Raw genomic sequence first — 19,067 nt, 5'->3', positions numbered from 1 at the left:
ACTTGGTGTTTCTTGTAATGTCAGAATAGTTCAGAGTATCTGACTGCATTTGTCTTATCTCAATTTCCCACGTAATTGAGTTTAAATATAATAAGTTTGAAATGGCACCCTACCAACAAAGGCACACACCAGGTATTCTTCCAACAGAGTATGTTTTACCTCCCATTGGAGTCAAAGCTTAAAAATTAATTTTGGGGAGACCTGATTTTGAGGAAAGAATACAATATGTCATAATTAAAATAGGTGCAAAGACATTTCTTTAATAAGTGGGTACAGATGTGTGTAAAACAAACACATAATTTCTCTTGTTCCTTGTCATGCAGATAGAGTGTCTTTTGTTCCAGGGTGTGTATTTTCCCGTTTTTACAAAGAAAGCATTGCCTGTGCTTTCTGTGATAGCAGACTTGTATGCCAATTTGTCATTGTGCACTGGTCAAGAATCTGCTGTATTCTGAAGTAAACTGCCCAGAGGTATTAGTCAAGAATCTGGGAGGAGGGTGGGGAGTGGTGGTTTTTTCTTTCTTTCTTTTTTTTTGACGATTAGCTCAGAAGTGTCTAATTCACATGATTTTAAGAGGAAGTGGGGGAAGGCATTTAGTTTTGAATAGGATGCAGATCCGTGCCATGCAATTGCCAAAGAATTTATCAAGAAGATGCTCAGAACAGAGGGAATCAGATTTGTAATGGACTCTTTAAAAAAATGTTCTGTGAGGGTGACTGGCTGGGTCCCTTTTGACCAAATTAAGATGCGCTCTGGCAGTGCACTAGCAGCCGTGAGCTGACATTTTCTTGTGAACCTAGTGAAAAATGGCTCCATATCTCTCCTCCCGTCCGGAGGAGATGGTGTCTCCGAGTTGTCGAGCTTTTCCCCAACGTGATTCGCTCTTATGGCTGTTTTCTGATAGGAATGGACTGGCTCCTGTTTCCTTTCAGTTTGCCTGCCTTTTTAAATCTCAGCGAGAATGGGGAGTGGGTGGTGACGGTTTTACTTCAAGTACAAACTACCCAGCAAGGCTAGCAGAAGATATTTTTCCGGGTTTCCATTTTTAGAAGGGAGTAGATTGTATTTCTTTGGACACGATATACACTTTTTGTTTTTGCGGAGTGGGCTAGTCAACAATTTCACTAAGAAAAGATGCACACGTATGTGACACTTTACGTCTGGACTCTCCACTTGGGAAGTGACAAGTAAAGACACAGGGATACTTGCCTATCATCCATCTCTGAGAAGATAAAGCTGCCCTTTTCTTTCTTACCGTTGTTTCCCTGTTTTAGACCTGGGGTCAGTTGTGCAAGGAGAAGGATCATGCCCTAGAGTTAGGATGCAGGGAGGAAGTGTACTGTCCTGTCCTCCACATGTGTTTCCTGAGAAATCCCTGTGCTGATCAGGGAGTGGAGGTGGAGGTGCTACAGCAGCTACCCTGCCCCTTCATTTAGGCTTCGGTCTGGGTCTGTGAAAGCTCCAGCCAGCAGAGGCAGGATGCGCTTTAGCAAAGAGCTGTGTGTTTGAGGGGCTGGTAAAGAGCGTGTGTTGTTTGGGGGTGTGTGAAATCGGTTGTTCTCTATTTTATAGCATTCTAAGATGCTTCTATGAGTAGAAAGTGGGTTCATGAGGAAGGGGTTGGGCTCTTCATGTTTCGGGCAAGAAGTATAGCACTATCCACCAGAGAGGACAACAGGAGGATGCAAAACAGTGCAATACTGTGGGCACTGTGCAGAAAGAATAGTTCCTTAAATTGTATAATAGTCCCCTAATTCCAGACATTTGCAAAAACCTCAAGGCTTCCTGAAAAATGCAGTGGAGTCATTTCTACATTATGACAATTTAGACTTCTAGTACAATAATTTTAACAGCATTATGGAAACACCTTCCTAAGTGCTTTAGATATTACACCACTTGCTCCACTGAAGGGTATCCCTCTTAGGGTTTGCCTCTTGGACATTTACATAGGATAGGAGTCACAGCACAGATTTTTTTGGGGGGGAGTCAGTTTGGAATAATTTTGGTCGAGCTAAGTGCTTATAGAGGCAATAGGATTCACCTCTTTAGTAGAATAACAGAAATGGAACTTTAACAGTGCATGTAGACCTGATTACTGCTTTTGTACATGTGGACAATTTGACTATGGTACATAGTGTGCTTTGGGGAAATCGATGCAATTATAGTTGAACAATGAACATAACAATAGAAAATACAATGAAGACATGGATCTCAACATTCATGGGAGGATTAGCAGGGTCACTCTTAAATATTGTTAATGACTACAAGTGAGGAGGTTTTACCCTGAGAAATTTCCAATGTCTAGAATGAAAGAATCGTGTTTGTAAAACTAAGGGCATAGCTCACCAGCTGTTATAGAAGCTGGATGGCACTGATGTGTAAACCAAATAATACGTACATGGGAAAGAATCATGGACCTTAGGAACTTCCCACCAATGTCATTTTGTTTTTTATTGAATAAAAGCAGCAAAATAACTATAAAATAGAAGCATTTCATGAGCAGCATCCATCAAGGGAGAGAAGATCAGGGACTAACATGACATGTTGGCAATGACATATATGTGATGCCCGAGTGACCCTCGGGATACCAGTGAGTTCTTCATGAGAGCTAAAATCCACATGTTGAAGTAAGTTTCAGTATGTCTGTATTCTTAGACCTTCAAGTTTGGAAATAGAAAATTGTCTAAGATTAAAATTAATTGCTCATGTGGTGCCTGTGGCATAGAAAGGAAAAGTTGAGATGAAACAATGAAGTTTCAGACAAAGATATTTTTGTGAGATATTTTTGAACACAAAGCTTATTTCTGAGGATATTTTAAGTAGTAATGACCTGCTTTCTAAAGTCTGTTTTCTCTATTGCTTTTAAAACCGTACTACCCTAAACTCCATTTCCAGCTTTTAAAAGCCTTAGTAGGTGACATGATATTAAATAAATAAGGGCACAATAAAAGCCTCTGAGTTTAAAATACTCTAATTTTATGTTCAATTTTACATACATTTCTCCTCTAAGTCTGTCATATCTTTAGCTTTTGCTCTAAGTCGTACAGCTTGTGGCAATCTCACTTCTAAAGACCTCAGGTGCTTACTCTGAAGATAGCAGATTTTTAATATAATTGGAAAAAATAAAAGTGTTTTGCTATTTGACTACATTAGGTGGTACCTTAAACAAGGTTAGAACCTAGTTATGATGTGAATTATCAGTTCAAGTGATTCATAGATATCAAGTGATATAGGTATCATTTGCTTGAAATAAAGGAAATGCTGTATATTTCAAGAATATCAAGGCTGATAAAGTATACTAAGTATACAGTATGGGGGTTAATTCTTTGCCTAGTTTTCATCATAAGAATGGCTTTCTGTCAACTAAGCCACTGTATTTTCCAAAAGCAGTGCATTATTCTGTTTTCTCCCATAGATTCCCTATCCATTCTCCAAAGTCATACAAAGAATACATCTCATCTAATGAAAGTGACAATGATTTTAAAAATTTCCCAATCAAAGTGTTGAAAATTTACTGTTCACTCTGTGAAAGAACATAGTCAGAATAGCTTTTTCTTTTTCTCATCAGTAAAGCAAATCAAACTTTGGTGTCTTTAAGGAAACTAACAATGATGTGTATTATGAAATAGGAGCCTCATTGCCAGGCAGTCAGACAATGGTGAAGAGGCGAGCTTAACTGATGACTCTAATCGAAGCATTGCAGGTCAGGAAGTACCCATATTCATAGGATCCCAGCTGAGATTCCAGAGTCAGCCACTCAACTTGCTCACCTTTCTCTTCTCCCTGGGGCTGGCTCTGTGAGAATAATACATTTAATGAAAAGAGATCACCTTTGCTGTAAGATCACCTCTCACCTAGATCAGTCCTTGCAAACATTTCAGGTATCTTTAATATCCTCTCAGCCTGAAATTTCTATGACATTTTCTACCCAGCGCAGATTCCAGATGCCTTTGGAAGTCACTCAAAGTTTCACTGGGGTCAGGGGTCTTGCCAATTACTGCCCACAGAGGCATAAACCCAGCCCAATACGAAAGGCAGAGGGAATGAGAACCTTCTCTGGCCCACAGAAGAGTACCAAGCCCTTTGGGTCCTTTTATTCAAAGGATAGCAAAAGCCCAAATGCCAAGCTAAGGAATTGCTGGCCAACTGTTGAAGGATTGTCAGTCTTGGATTAATACAACTCTTTAAGAAGAGTTTTCCTTTGGTTCTTGGGAAGCTTCCTGTTTCCTTCTACCTCAGGGCCTTAGCACGTGGTGTTTCTCCTGCCAGAATACTCTTCTGTGCTCTTTACCTTCTCTGACACTTAATTGGCTCTCTTTACTGAATGTGCTCAGGGCTCATTATTTTTCTTTATTATAGAAAGAAGGTTTTTTTTTAAATTGTTAGTTGTATATTAATGCCATTATTTGATTTATGTCTCTTTCTGCCAGGAGTCAGGACCTTCTAAAGTTAGGGTCCAAATTCATTTTGTTCACAGTAGAATCCCTCAGCCCTTAGATCATGTTAACCCACGTGTTAAGTGTGTACTAAACTTTTGTTAAATGACTAAATGAATGAGGAATTGAACACCAAGGCACCAATACTAGTGGATAGACACAGTGTGGCTTTGGCTTGACAAGGAGCAAGTCTCTTCATTGTGTTAGCTAGTTTGGACTCCTGACAAGTGAACAGTACCAGAGTATTTTCAGGGTCTCCCTCTTGTCAGGATTTTCTATCTGAGAAAGAGCATTTGAGTACTGTTAGGATATTTCATAAAGAACCTTACTACCACGAAGTGTTCGTAGGACCAGTCTTAGGCAAAACTGTGGTTTGTCCTTCTCTCTCTGTTACTCCCTCCAAAGCATCTCTTTTTCTAAATCTTCTCTTACCATCCTTGGTTCTTTGCATCCAGGACCTTCCAGGTCACATCTGACAGTGGCTATACCTTGTTAACTAAGCTGCTAATTAGCTTGTGGGCCGTGAAAGCTTTCCTATGGTGTGAACTCTTCTAGCAGTATTTGCACTTTGAACAAAATTGTTGTGAACTGATTAGTGCTCTGCTGATTAATATGAGGGATTGTAAAGCAGAGTATATAGTATGAAGCTTGCCTTTAGGGAGCTTCTTTTCAGCTTTGGAGCTAGTAAGACTTACAAGAAACACCTGGCGACTCCTCTAAGCGTCTGTAATCAACAACTGTATTTGTCCAGAGCCAGCTCTGGCTCTTGAGTGACACCTGTCCCTAGGATACACAGCTTCCAGGTCCCTGGGGCCAGGACGACCCCTCCACACTGTGGCAGTGTATGGCCCGTTCTTAATTGCTGCTAATTCAATGATGACCTCTGTCCCCGTTTCCCCAAAGCATCAGCTAGGCCAGTGTGATGTGTTACAGATGAGTGAAAGAGGAGTCCCTGCTTCCCTCACAGATAAAGGGAGCCAAGCTGCAGTGTTGCATTGGGCTTCTCAGCCTCCCAGACCTCCTCCCGCTTCCAGAATCCAGACATAACTTTGCATGTTCCCCTTCCCGGGAGAAAACCGACTGTCAGAGTGGAGACACATTGCCCGCTCCGCCTTCTTCACCTGAGATGGATACTGGCTTTTCCTTATCCTCCTCTACAGTGCCCGGTAGACAAGTGCTACGTTGAATACAGACCTTGTTAAGACTTGTCCTGTAGCTTCGTATTACAGGTGTGCTATGAGTGCAATAAGGTGAAGGCTGTCTGCCCAGAGAAATACTTAATTTATATAAGAAAATAAATTTCATAAATTAAAAAAAATTACTATTTGTAATTGCATGAAAAAATATTAAATACTTAGAAATAAATCTACTGAAAAGTGTGCAAGACCTTGAAACTGAAAACTATAAAACTTATCTAGAGAAAAATTAAAGACGACCTCAGTAAATGGACAGATATTCCGTGTTCATAAATTGGAAGACTCTATATTGTTATCAGTTTTTCTAAATTGGTCTATAGGTTCAATGCAATCCAGTTAAAATTCCAGCAAGCCATGTGTGTAGTATGTGTGTGTGTGTGATTGTGTGTTAATTGACAAGGTATAGCAAAATTTATGTGATAATTAAAGGACCTAGAATATCCAAGAAAAAAAAAACTATATTTGGTTGTGCAGATATTAATAAAACTAGAGCATAAAGAAAAGTATTTGTACAAGTGGAACTTCAAGTGGACCTTGACCGATAGGTAGTATCTAAATCATCAGAGAGGAAGGATAAGAAAAATGTAACATTTTAGGAAAAACATGAATAAAAATGTTCAAAGGTATTTAGTACAAGGTGTGTTAAAGTCCTTATAGAAGATAGTGCTCATGTTTATTTTCCCAATTATAAAAGTACCTTCTATTCAAGAATTCATCAAGCTTTCTTCCATTTAAGCCATATCTTGAGATCCTGAACGTTAGGACTTATACACTGAATTTACTTCTCATTACATCTTGAAGTACTCTTTCTATCTCAGTATTTAAAAGTAATCTCAAAGAAGTTTTCTGTCAGAGGTGCTTTTAAGGATTCATTTAGCAATATTGATTACTTTAATTGAGGTTTATTGAAAGTGCTCAGTATAGCTCTCTTGTGGTTCATGTTCTATAAATACATCATCATCTTATTGATATACAGTAGTGTTTTCATTTCATTGCAGTCAGCCTAACACCTTGTAGAAACCTTACATTCACACCAGACTGTAAAGAGGAAACATTCTTTTCCTCTGGTCTTCCACAGAACTTAAACCACGGAACTGAGTAAGAATCATTTTCAAGTATGATTTTAGTAGTATAAGCCTGTTTCATTTGAAAGCTCCCTGTGGAAAATCCAGAAAAAGAATGGACATAGCTAAGAAGCCAGAAAACATCAAGGTGCATGCACAAAAAAATAATGAGATAATTGAAATTAAGTGATTTTGAAGTAGGACAAATAACCTATACTAGCCTTCTTGTGAAGCTATTGATATAAACAGTTTCCATTTTAGTGGTTGGGTTTTAGGTTAGGTCCAGGAGTTGTTAAATCCTATGAAAAAGCACTAGGTTTACTTGTTGAACTTTCCTTGTTTAGGTAGAGATATTGACCTTTTAGGGTAATTCAGGGTATGCATCTTTTTAAAGAGAGGGGTCCCTCCAATGACCCCTTGCCAGCTAATGCTATAACAATGCTTCATGAGTAAGACTGCACACATGGTCCTTTAGATGCCCTCGCTGCTATAAAAGAAAGAGAGAGAGAATATAAATCATCCTTTTGAGATATCATAGGTTGCCCCTTCCACACACCCATGTGCATTACTCTTTCAGTAGTGCTAGGTTAAAGTAACACTTCAAAAAATGAAATCTTTCACCTCTCTTTTATTTCAAAAGAGAAAACATAAAAGAGGCTGGGACTGGCTAGTAGTATATGAAATTCTACTCTGTGTGGATCCCAGGTTATGCATTCCCATTGGGTATACAAGTCTTCATATGGTGCTGCATATGGTAACTTATTTTCTAATAATATAGTTGCTGCTCTGGGAATCATAAGTCTTTCTCTTATTATTGGTGCATTAGAATTTAAGAACAGTCATGGCTAGCTCCATTTATCTAAATTAGGTGATAAAGAAATGGTATTAAAATATTACTGTATCTGTTAATAGTTCATGGCCCCCAAACCCAAAAGAACACATTTAACTATGACTGGTGAGTGGCAGGCCTTTAATGAAGTTATCAATTGTTCATTTTCCATATTTATTTATTTCCAGTCTACAGAATTCTCCATCTGGGTTTGACTGAATTAAGATCTACCATAGAAGCCTGAATTTTTCTCAAACTAGTCTCAAAAACTGTTAGAGCCACATGTACCAAACCATACCATGTTACTTTATGCCTATGAGTATCTGTGTGTTTTTTTCCCCACTGTCTAGAATGTTTTCTTCCAAATGAATGCTAGTTATAGACACAGATCTTCTATAAAACGTTCCCTGACCTATTCTCCCCTGATCTTGGGAAAAGTTTGTTATCCCCCATAACTATATATGTACCCACACGTGCACACGTATTGTGCTTTTCTATTTACAGTTTTGTTTCTCTTACTAGAATATAATCTCCTAAAACAGAGTTGGATTTTTGATTATCTTGCTATGTCCATTACCTAATAAAGGATATAGCACATAATTAATATATATTTCGGTTAGGATTTGAAAAAGCTGATGCTCTTCTTGTCCACATTGCAGGAGTGTCATGTGTGTTTATGAGATTAAGTGGTTTAAAAATCTTCATGTGTTTTAATCAGTTGTCTTTTTAGTCTCAGTTTTACTAAAGCTGAAAATAAATGCTAATCATACTAAAAATCACTACATATTTTTTTCTAAGAAATTATGAAGTTTTATAGTCAACTGTGAGCAGTGAGAGGTAGAATTAAGGGAAATGATACTGAACAGTTTGATCCATGAAAAATTAACTCTGGATAAGGTCCATGAATCATGTTAGTCTGTTTGTCCAAAATGAAACAGAGACCTTTCCCTCAGTGCTCCCTTATACCCATCCACCATTGCAATGTGGAGGCAAGGGAGAGATGTCTTACCTTTGCACAGAGCTTTGCTGCTCTGAGTGTGGGCCATAGAGCAGCCACATCAGCATCACCTGGGAGTTTGTTAGAAGGAAGAATCTTGGGCCTTACCCCAACCTATAGAATTAGAATCTGCATATTTAAACAAGACCATAGCTGGTTTAATTCTGCATTAATGTTGGAGAAGCACTAGTAAGAGAATCCTTTTATGAAGTTTCAGTCAATTTTGCAGCCTACAGCTTGGCAAGTAACTTGGGGACAAGTTGTGAATATGGAAGGCCGTTTCTTTTCTCAAGCTATGTAATGGAAGCAGTTCTCCCTCCAAGTCACTCATCTGTATGTGTCCTGGAAAGAGAAGGAAATGAACCTTATTAGAAGCTACTATCTTTCTTGTTCATTTTCCCCAACCAATTTCTATTATGTACATTGGGAAAACAATGAAATGTAGCAGGAGAGACTAGAATTGAGTCTGGCCTCTGGCACACATTAGCTGTATAAAGCTGGACAGCTTCCTTAGGCTTTTTAACCTCATTTTCCTCCTCTGTAAAATGGAAATTATAATAGTTATGGCAAGGTTGTTTTTATATTAGAGATAAAGATGAGAAATTATTTCCTATAGCTCACTTGGTACATAGTAAGCACTCAGTAAATAAACAGGAACTATGGTTAACATTGCCTTACCCCACTTTCCTCATGGATCCTTGTTGAAAGCAAAGATGTAATCTCTTCTAATGCCAACTTCTGGGTGTTTGCCTTGGGTGCCTTTTGGAAGTGGACACTGAGAATTCTAACTGGTTTGATTTCCTGCTACTTGATTTGAAAACAACAAACTAATGAACATCATGTGCTTCTCTCAAACATACACTTACATATTGGAATAAAATGCCCCTGGAGATACAAAGCAAAAGAAGAAACTCATATTCTTGATATCAATTCCTTCTTCCAATAAAGGAAATGTAGCTTACTTCCCAATAAGATTGTCAAGGAAGGTTAGTGTCAGAATTTACTAGGGAAAGTAGGCATGCCATTAGCTAAGATAGAGAAGGAATTTAGCATGAGAGCAGAAGAATTAAATCCAGTTGCAGGCCTCTAAATCTAAGAACTGCCATTACATGATAAATCTTTTTTTTAATCTGGGTGGAGATTTTGATATTGGAACTTCTATACTGTTATTACACTCCATTACATTATAAGTTAACAATGTTGTCTTAAAAATACTGTATAATGAAAAAAAAGTACAGGTTATAAAAGGCAAATTTGCACAGAGAAATTGCACAAAGAAATCTCTTTTATTTTCTTAAAGACCTAACTTGAAAAAATTAAATTAAAAAGCTTATCTTGGAAAATAGAGAAAACTTGTGATAAAAAATCTCACACATAAACTTACACATTAAGGTACTTAACCATTGTCAGTCTGCATATTATTTTGTCATAGCAATATGAAAGAAAATTACAGGTGTTTTGTAAAATTAACAATTTTTGGTCACAACTTTATATTAGTATCATTCTTTCTTACAACTAGTGAGTTTATCACAATGTGATATTCAAATTCTTACACTGAAGTGAACATTGTCGCATTAAATTTGCCATTTTAACATTCAGAGCTGCAGAGAAAAACAAGGACCATTAATTAACTTTACTAACTTCTCCTTTTGGTTACACAAACCTTAAAGATCTAATAGAAAGCATGTACCAACGATGCCCTGAAAATACTTATCTACTTGTAACTTCATTAACTTTAGCTGGTTTTCTTGGTTTTAAATAAAGTTTATACAATCATTTTAGAGCTATATGTCTTAACCTAGAAATGAATGCATGATTAAAAAATAAATCAAGCCATTTATCTTTATATTTCTATACAGATAATTTTAAGTAGGTCAAATTTGAAGTAAAGATAAAAGAAGATATAACTAAGAAAATGACTTGAGTCAAGTCTTGACAGAAGTGTGAGAGCTACCCATGGGGACAAAAAGATACAAAGACCTTGGTTTGGAACATGGTAGTTTTGAGATGCTTATTAGTTATGCAAGAGGATCAGTCAAGTAGGCAGTTGGATATAGAGTTCTGGAATTCAGGAGTGAGGTCCTTGATAAAGTGTACATTTGGGGTCTACTGCTCACATGTGGTGGTTAAAGCCATGTGTCTAATGGGATCATCCAAGGACTGAGTATGAAAAGGAAGAAGTATTTTCCTGATTGGGGACTGGGGTATATTTAATAATTGAGGAGATAAGGGGGAATCAGCAAAAGAAACCAAGAAAGATAGGAAAAAAACAAGACAGAATGGGGCCCTCTACGCCAAGTGAAATGTTTCAAAGAGAGTATGATCCACTGTGTCAGATGCTGCTGATTTGTTATGCAAGATGAAGACTTACTAATGTCCATTGGTTTTGGTAACATGGAGAGTTCAAGAGAAGAGAAATGGAGACAGGGAATGCAGATGATTATTTTCAGTTTATTTTGTTTTGTTCTTTACTGGAAAAAGAAAGTGAGAAATAGGACAGTCACTGGAAGGAAAAGAGGGCTATAAGTTGGATTTTTTTAAGCTAAACAAAAAATTTTAGCATGTTTTAATTAAAAAGGATGATTCAATAGAGAGGAAGAAATTGACAATTATATATATATATATAGAGAGAGAGAGAGGGAGAGGAGAATTTCAATATCTTTAAGTAGGTGTTTGTTAGATCTAGAGCACAAAGGGAGAGGTTAGCCTGTTCTAGGAGTGCAGCCTATCCATTCATATTAGTAAGAACAAAGTAGCCCATAAGGACAGAGGTATTTAGGTGGGAAGATCTGGTGGTGAGAACTTGTGAATGTTCTCTTCTGATTTTAGCAACTTTAGAGTGAAGAAAGAAGCAAGATTATGGTGGTGGAGGTATCAGAGATTTTGAGGAAAAATGAGAAGTCTGCAAGTCTAGGAGAGTGGGAAAGGAGTGGTCTAGAGAAACATAAAATGGTTGATGGGTAGCATTAAGGGTCCACTAGAAATTGTGTCATTTTTCCCTAGCCACATTGAGCAGTATGGGTAAGATGTGGAGAAGACAGAGTTGGATTTAATTAGGGTTGTCTGTATGATGTCGTAGGACGAGTGAGGGTTTCAAGGGGAATGTATTAAAGGACTACGATGATAAACGAGAATTTAACCTGGGTTGGAGAATGAGGGTCTGGGAGTGGGGTGAGGACTATGAAATCTGGGTGGGATCAGAAGATGGAAGATCTCAGCAGGATTGAAGGGTTTTGACTTGGTATTGGAGATGTGAGGAATCCCATTGTTGTGTGTTTAGAAGTATCTAATGTCACGTTCTTCTACAATACTCTCAGGTGCCATGATGTTCCGTTAAAAGTGTCTTATTTTAAATATTACCGTCATTTAGTGCAAATATGGCTGCCAAATGCATGTATTACTACCCATTTCCACTAATCGGTCAATTCTCTGAACAACTAGTAAAATGCAAGTGCTGATGTTGCAGCTGCTCCTATGTTTTGAATTGCCTCAGAAGAAAAACACCTAAAAATATTACATGAGTTAATATTTTAATAATAATATTTAATAATATTTTAATAATAATTGTGACATGGAATATTATGGCGTTTAGGATAATAAACAAAATAAAAAGAAACAATATTATGAGAAATGTAGTCCATCATCTTTTTATAAGGGTGACTTAACTCTCTGAAGGCAGACCAGTTGGATTTTGAGCTAAAATTTTAATACAGGCTGCTTAGTAAGATATCTTGATTTGTCTTCCATATAGAATTGTGACTGTGTAGTGGAACAAGCCAGAATTTTGTGATGTTCACAGTGCAAGATTTTGGCTATAGCAGGAAGCAATACAATACAGTATGCAATTCCTGGATTTTTGCTAATGTCAAACTTGTTTGCTGAGCTGGGATGTTGTCCTATAGGGGAGTACATACATTTGAATGACTAAAGAAAGATAGTTACACTTAAAATTTTACATCAAACTATAGACCTTTGTATATGGTACTTATAGAACCAGGTATTACAAATTTCACAAAATATACCATCAACTTGATGCCTGAAATTATTTTGTCAAAGCAACAGATTAATTTCTTTACACTGTTTGTGGATCAGACCTTCAGAGGTGTTCATCTGTTGTGCAGAAGCACAAGTCTTTTGTCATGAAGATACACAGAAGCCCCGAAATTTTGATTTTTGTTATCACATATTCTGGGTGCTTTTCGTATCTTCAATGAAATGTATATAAAAGACCCATAGCCTGTAGACTCTTTGAAACTTGCTTAAAAGTGAAACCAAATGAACATATTTTCATAGAATTAAACTTTCCCATTATAAATATAGTATACATGAAACTATCCTTTTATGTAGAGGAACATTTAAAACACTCTAATACATATGTTTACAAAAAACACTTGAGACGAAATGATTTTCCAAAGCTGCCATGGCTAGTTACCACCAAGGCCAGAACTAGCATACAAGACTCCTAACTTCTTGTTTAGTGTGCTTCCCCCAGCACACACTTACAGAACGTTATTCTTGAGCTCAGAATCATTTAGTGTCTCCCCGCTCTGGTAAATTTTCCTTTTAGAAAAGTGTATTATTAAACCGCCAGTCTTCAAATGCTCTACTAACTTAAGTAAAAAGCATGTTGAACATAGTATAAAGGATATTACCTTAGTCTTCAAAGGTTGAATTTCAGCGCATGTAAAAGCATATTATATGCCTTATAATACATTTTTCATAATAGAGACCATCAGTCAAGGTGTAAAAAGGCATGTTAGAGCAAAGACAGGCATTAAAGCAAATAACTTGGTAACTCCGATATAAATGGATGATGTCGTCACTCCAAGTGAGCTAATGTGAAATATCAAGATATTTACCATCGGGCTTCCCTGGTGACGCAGTGGTTGAGTCCGCCTGCCGATGCAGGGCACACGGGGTTTGTGCCCTGCTCCGGGAAGATCCCACATGCCGCGGAGCAGCTAGGCCCGTGAGCCATGGCCGCTGAGCCTGCACGTCCGGAGCCTGTGCTCCGCAACGGGAAAAGCCATAACAGCGAGAGGCCCGCGTACCGCAAAAAAAAAAAAAAAAAAAAAAAAAAAAAACAAAACAAAACCTTCATTCTTTGGTTTGTTTAAATTTTTTTTCGAAAAGGAAGATGCTTGTAGTGAAGGAAGCTGACACAGGCAGCAGAAGTGGTTAGTTTCAAAGCTATTTTAACCCATTTTAGTGACTCATTTAGAACTTATATTTAAACATTAAATCTAATTTTCCAATTAATTTCACAAGAGAGATGCTTTTTATATTGATTGCCCAAGTGTGCTCCCTGTTTGTGTCAAGAATATCTAATACGGTAGTGCTAACAAGCAGTGCCCTTAAAATTAATACTTGCTGCTAAACTTCACACTGTTTTAGAGCCTCTACACATCCTGAAGAGTTAAAGGTGCACTACTCACAATCATTTTAACTTACCATGGAAATGATCAGCAGGTCCATGTAGTTCACAGTGGACATTTGAAAGATAATTTGTTTTCTTTGGGTTTATTATCAGTAACTATTTTATTATTAACCTGCAGTTTTCTTTTCATATTTACCTGAATATTTGCCACTTTTTGTGCTCTTCATTTCTTCCTAAATATGTTTCCACCAGATATGAGCTTTCTTTGGCTGAAGAACTTCCTTTACTATTTCTTGTAGTGTGGGTCTGCACACTATGGGTGATGTTTCCTTTAGTTTTTGTATATTTGAAAATGTTTGTATTTCACCTTCAATCTTGAAGGATATTTTTCCCAGATAGAAAATTCTCAGTGGACAGCTATTTTTTTTTTCTTTCCACAGCCTTTCATTTTTAGCCTCCATTTTTTTCTGATGAGAATTTAGCTATCATTTGTAACATTCTCTTATGCATAATGTGTCATTTTTCTTTGGCTTCTTTCAAAATTTTCTCATATTTGAGGATTCAAAATTTTGACTATGATTTGAATTTTTAAAAAGTCTTCTTACAGGGCTTCCCTGGTGGCACAGTGGTTGAGAGTCCGCCTGCCGATGCAGGGCACACGGGTTCATGCCCCGTTCCGGGAAGACCCCACATTGCCGCGGAGCGGCTGGGCCCGTGAGCCATGGCCGCTGAGCCTGCGCGTCCGGAGCCTGGGCTCCGCCGCAACGGGAGAGGCCACAACAGTGAGAGGCCTGCGTACCGCAAAAAAAAAAAAAAAAAAAAAAAAAAAAAAGTCTTTTTACAGCTTTCTGAGCTACTTGAACCTGTAAATTTGTGTCTCTTACCAAATATGGGAAATTTGGGGCCATTATTTTAATATTTAAAAATATTTTTTCTGTCCCATTCTTTCTTCTCCTCCTATGAATCTAAGGATACATATGTTATACCTTTTAATGTTATCCCATAGGTCAAAGAGGCTCAATTTATTTCTTTTAATCTTTTTGTCTTATGACTTCAAATTGGATAATTTCTGTCAATCTCACTTCAAGTTTACTATTTTTGGTCTGCTATCTCTAATCTGCTATAAAGTGCAGCCAGTGAATTTTTTTTCAGATATTGAATTTTTCATTTCTAGAATTTATTTCTTTTTGTTTCCATTCCTCTGCTGAAATTTATTATCTGTTCATTTATTATAATTGTTTTTCTTTATGTTCTTGAACATAATTATAATATCCGCTTTAAAATAATTGGCAGTCAGTTTCATCATCTGGGCTGTCTTGTGGTGATTCTCATTGATTTCATTTATTCTTGACCATGGATGATATTTTCTTTTTTCTTCATTCGTCAGTTCTATCCTGGACATTAGTCTGCTTTCTGTTATGTTCTTCTGAAAAGTGTTTACTTTTGTTTTAACAGGTGGTTAAACCTGCTGAAATTTCAAAATGTAATACATGTTCAAAAACAGATGTGATCAAACTCTGTCTTGTCTACAGTGGGAAGCAGCTGAAATTTCTCTTTAGTCTGTTCAGCTTTAACCAGGCTACATGGACTCTGCCTAGACATAGGTAGTTTAGGAATCAGCCAGATATTTGGGCAAAATTTGAAGCTTCCTTCTGCGACTCTGTCCTTCTGTGACTTTTTCCAGATGGGAAAGATAAAAAGAGACCTTTACAGCTGGGACCTAGCCTGAAACTAGTAGGTAGGACTTTGTGTTGCTGGGAGTTATCCAAGCACTCACAATAGGCTGTGGTATTCTACTATAGAACATAAAATAAAACAAAACTCAGAATATAAACATCAAGCAGGGCATTCTGTGACCATAATGAATCAAGATGAAAATAAGATCACTCTGTAATCATGTCCAAAAACAGACAAAAGCAAGAAAATTATCCAGTCCACAAAAATGACTAAACTTCACCTCTGTGGCTAAGAGACTCCTGCTGCTTCGTTAGCAGTCTCTAGATAAGAAATAATAAGAATTCTCTCCACTTCCTAACAACATAGAATCTAGAGCAAAACTCTGCTTTCTTGAACTGTTCCTGAGAGAACATAACACAAGCCCAAATTCTAGAATATATGAGATTCCCCTTGGTTTCCCATGATGTGTGTTCTTCTCATTTCTGAGCCAATAAACCCAGTTTTGTTCACCAGGTGCTGTCCTAGTAATCCTTGGTTGAAGGGAAATGACACAGAATTTCCTCCTTTACTTCCCAGTATCTGTAGTAACCCCTAAATTTGACGTCTTATTTTTCAAGCCATAACACAAGAGAAATGTCCAACTTTTTAGCTGATGCTATGTGTGTCTGCCCTGAGGCAGAACACAGTAAAAATCCTGGGAAACTCACCTAGTATTATTCTTTTTGTATTTTCTGACTACTTTTGGTCTCTTTCCAGTGCCTTCACAAAGTCGTTTATTATAGTTTGTCCGGAGTTTATAATTGTAATCTCCAGGAGGTTGTTCTGATATGAATTACTTCTTCTTTATCGAAAGTAGAAATTCTTTTTTGTTGTTGTTAGAAAATATCACTTTGTATCAGTAATCTATTCCTACATTGGACAATCTTTTATGATGTCACAACTTAGTAGTGCCCATCATACTGCATTGAAGTGGGTAGGCATTGAGTTGCTAAGTGAATAACGTAATCGAAATTCTGAAATTTTGAGAAGGCCCATAGGTCATGTAATGTGAGATTTGCTGAATTTTCACATTCTTATGTTGGATAAGAATCAAAAGACTTGTCCAGCAATATGAGTCCAAGAGTTTGTCCATTTCCAGATCTATTTTTAGAAATAATTTAAAATTATCATGCTTGGAGATCATTATAATAAGTATATTGATCTGACGCACAGATTTGTTGCTAGAAAATAACATTGAAAAGATTTGTAGCCAGTGCTTTTGGGAAGATAATTTGTCACTGGAACAACAATGATACCTTGAAATTGAACTTGATGTAAGCATTAATTTTCTCAAAAATTTTCCAAAGCTTTATATTTAACTGTTATGTATCAGGGAATAAGTCATTGTCTTACTTCTTATGGGAATCAAGCACATTCTTTTTCTCTATCATTTAAAGTCCAATGTGTTTCTCCAGTGGGATAGATTTGTCTGGGTTCTGTCTACAGAGACAAATCTTTAACATTATTTACTTTTAGAATCTCTCCTAGTGTAACTTGTAACATACATCATTATTCATATAGACAAGGCATGAGATTTAGAAATACTTCTATGTCTCTGGCCATTGGATTATATTGATGTGTTGTTAAATTTAAAGGATTTTTTTTTATGATATCTGTCTTATATCAGTGTAGAAAATTTTATAACTTTTTTTCAAAAGTGTGAATATTGCCTTTGGTAAGGGCCAAAATGTAATACTATACCTGCCCTGCAATGTCAAACCCCCATCCCCAGTACTCTCACAGTCCCATTAGCCTGCTCTATATTTTTTTTCCAAAGGACATATTCCCTTCTACCATGCTACATACTTATAATGTATTCACTTACATATATTGTCTATGTTATGTTTATGTGTATTGTCTGACTCCTCCTTCTAGAATGTAAGATTCACACGGGTAGGGATATCTGCTTATCTGGTTCACTAGTTATCTTGTGAGATAGAACAGTATTTGGCAGGTAAAAGTTCTTCTCTCTATATATGTATATAGTTCATATATATATATATATATATGTATTAAGTGAATGAATGAAAGGAAATTGTTTATATAAACCACATTTTCCTGGATTGTTAATAAGGCTCCTTTATTTCTTTATTTGGAAACGGTAGTAGGAAGTGTCCCATTCCCCTTCCTCTCTCCTTTCCATTTAAAATATCTGCTATAGTCATCTACGTAAAACACAGCCCACATCTTTTAAAATCTTTCCTCAAAAATTATTAACATCTCCCCATGTCTGTAAAATGAAATCCAAATTCCCTAGCTGGCATTTGAGGTCCTCTTCAATCTGTCCTTATTCTGCCAACAACTTCATCAACCAGCATTCCCCTCTGCTTCAGATCCTCCGATGTGATCTTTGGGCTTGCTTTCTCATCGCCTCATTTAAATGTCCTGTGCTGTGACCTATCCTGATTACCTCATTTAAACCACATTCTCCAGCCTCCTTACTCAGCTTTCTTTTTCTCCATTGCACTTGTCACCTTCCAGTATACTGTATAATTTACCTACTTATTATATTTCTTTTCTGTTTCCACCCTAGAATATAAACTCCTTGAGAGTAAAGTCTTGTGCCTATTGTGTCCTCTGTAATAACACCATGGTTTAGCATAGTGCCCTACCTCCACAGCTTGGACACCTTTTTCCCTTCACTTAGGTTTCCCTTCCCTGAAATTCATGTTTCTGGTTTTACCCATCTGCCAAGGCCATGCTTAAATGTCAATTTTTTCTTCTGAAAAACTCCCCTGCTCTCCTGAGTTCAGGTGAAGACAACCTCTTCTCTGAACATTGGTAGCATTTAATCAGAAACCACTTTTATATCATTAAAAAATGTGTTATTGCTTGTATTTTGGTTATTTATGTGCGTGTCTTATCTCTTCTATAGCTGTTCCTTAGGAACAGGTTTCATGACTAATTCATCTGTACAAACTCAGTAGTACCTAGTTCTGTGTACATAGTAAATGCTTGATAAATGTGTTGAGTAAATAGCCACATGAATTTCCTTATTACAGCCCTTTCTACCCAAATATAGAAACAAGGTTTTGAATTGTGCAAAACCCCTGTGAAAAGGAATTTTGCTTTTGAGCTTGATTATTTGGGGGGGTGGGAAATCCAATTATGTCTTAAACCCAATGGACTGAAAATATCCAATAAGAAAAAATGTATTTGATGTATTTGATTTCATAATCAGAGCCTAGAATAAGTTCTGTCATTGGCTTTTTCACTTCACAGTAATTTCCTTCTTTCAAAGCATTTGTGTTTTGCCAACTGCTTATTCGTAAACTAATGCCCTGTCAAGTTATCTGAAGTAGTTCATAATAGAATTAAGAAAAATATAATTAAAGACACAAAGAAGATGGGATTAACATCAAGCAGTATATGTTTGAATTGACTATCATTTGAGTGCTTTACTCTTCCATAAGTGTCTTGGCATTTATCTATTACTTTGTATTTAATAAGA

General features: G+C 36.9%; 1 protein-coding gene across 10 annotated transcripts in view; it reads left to right on the top strand.

The window, feature by feature from the left end:
- MAGI2 (membrane associated guanylate kinase, WW and PDZ domain containing 2) overlaps positions 1-19,067 on the top strand; it is a 1,357,470-nt gene that overhangs the window by 576,975 nt on the left and 761,428 nt on the right. The gene's annotated exons all lie outside the window — the stretch shown is intronic.

This window comes from Pseudorca crassidens, chromosome 8 (assembly GCF_039906515.1).
Source record: "Pseudorca crassidens isolate mPseCra1 chromosome 8, mPseCra1.hap1, whole genome shotgun sequence".
NCBI classification, from domain to species: domain Eukaryota; kingdom Metazoa; phylum Chordata; class Mammalia; order Artiodactyla; family Delphinidae; genus Pseudorca; species Pseudorca crassidens.
This window is presented reverse-complemented; position numbering and strand designations above follow the sequence as displayed.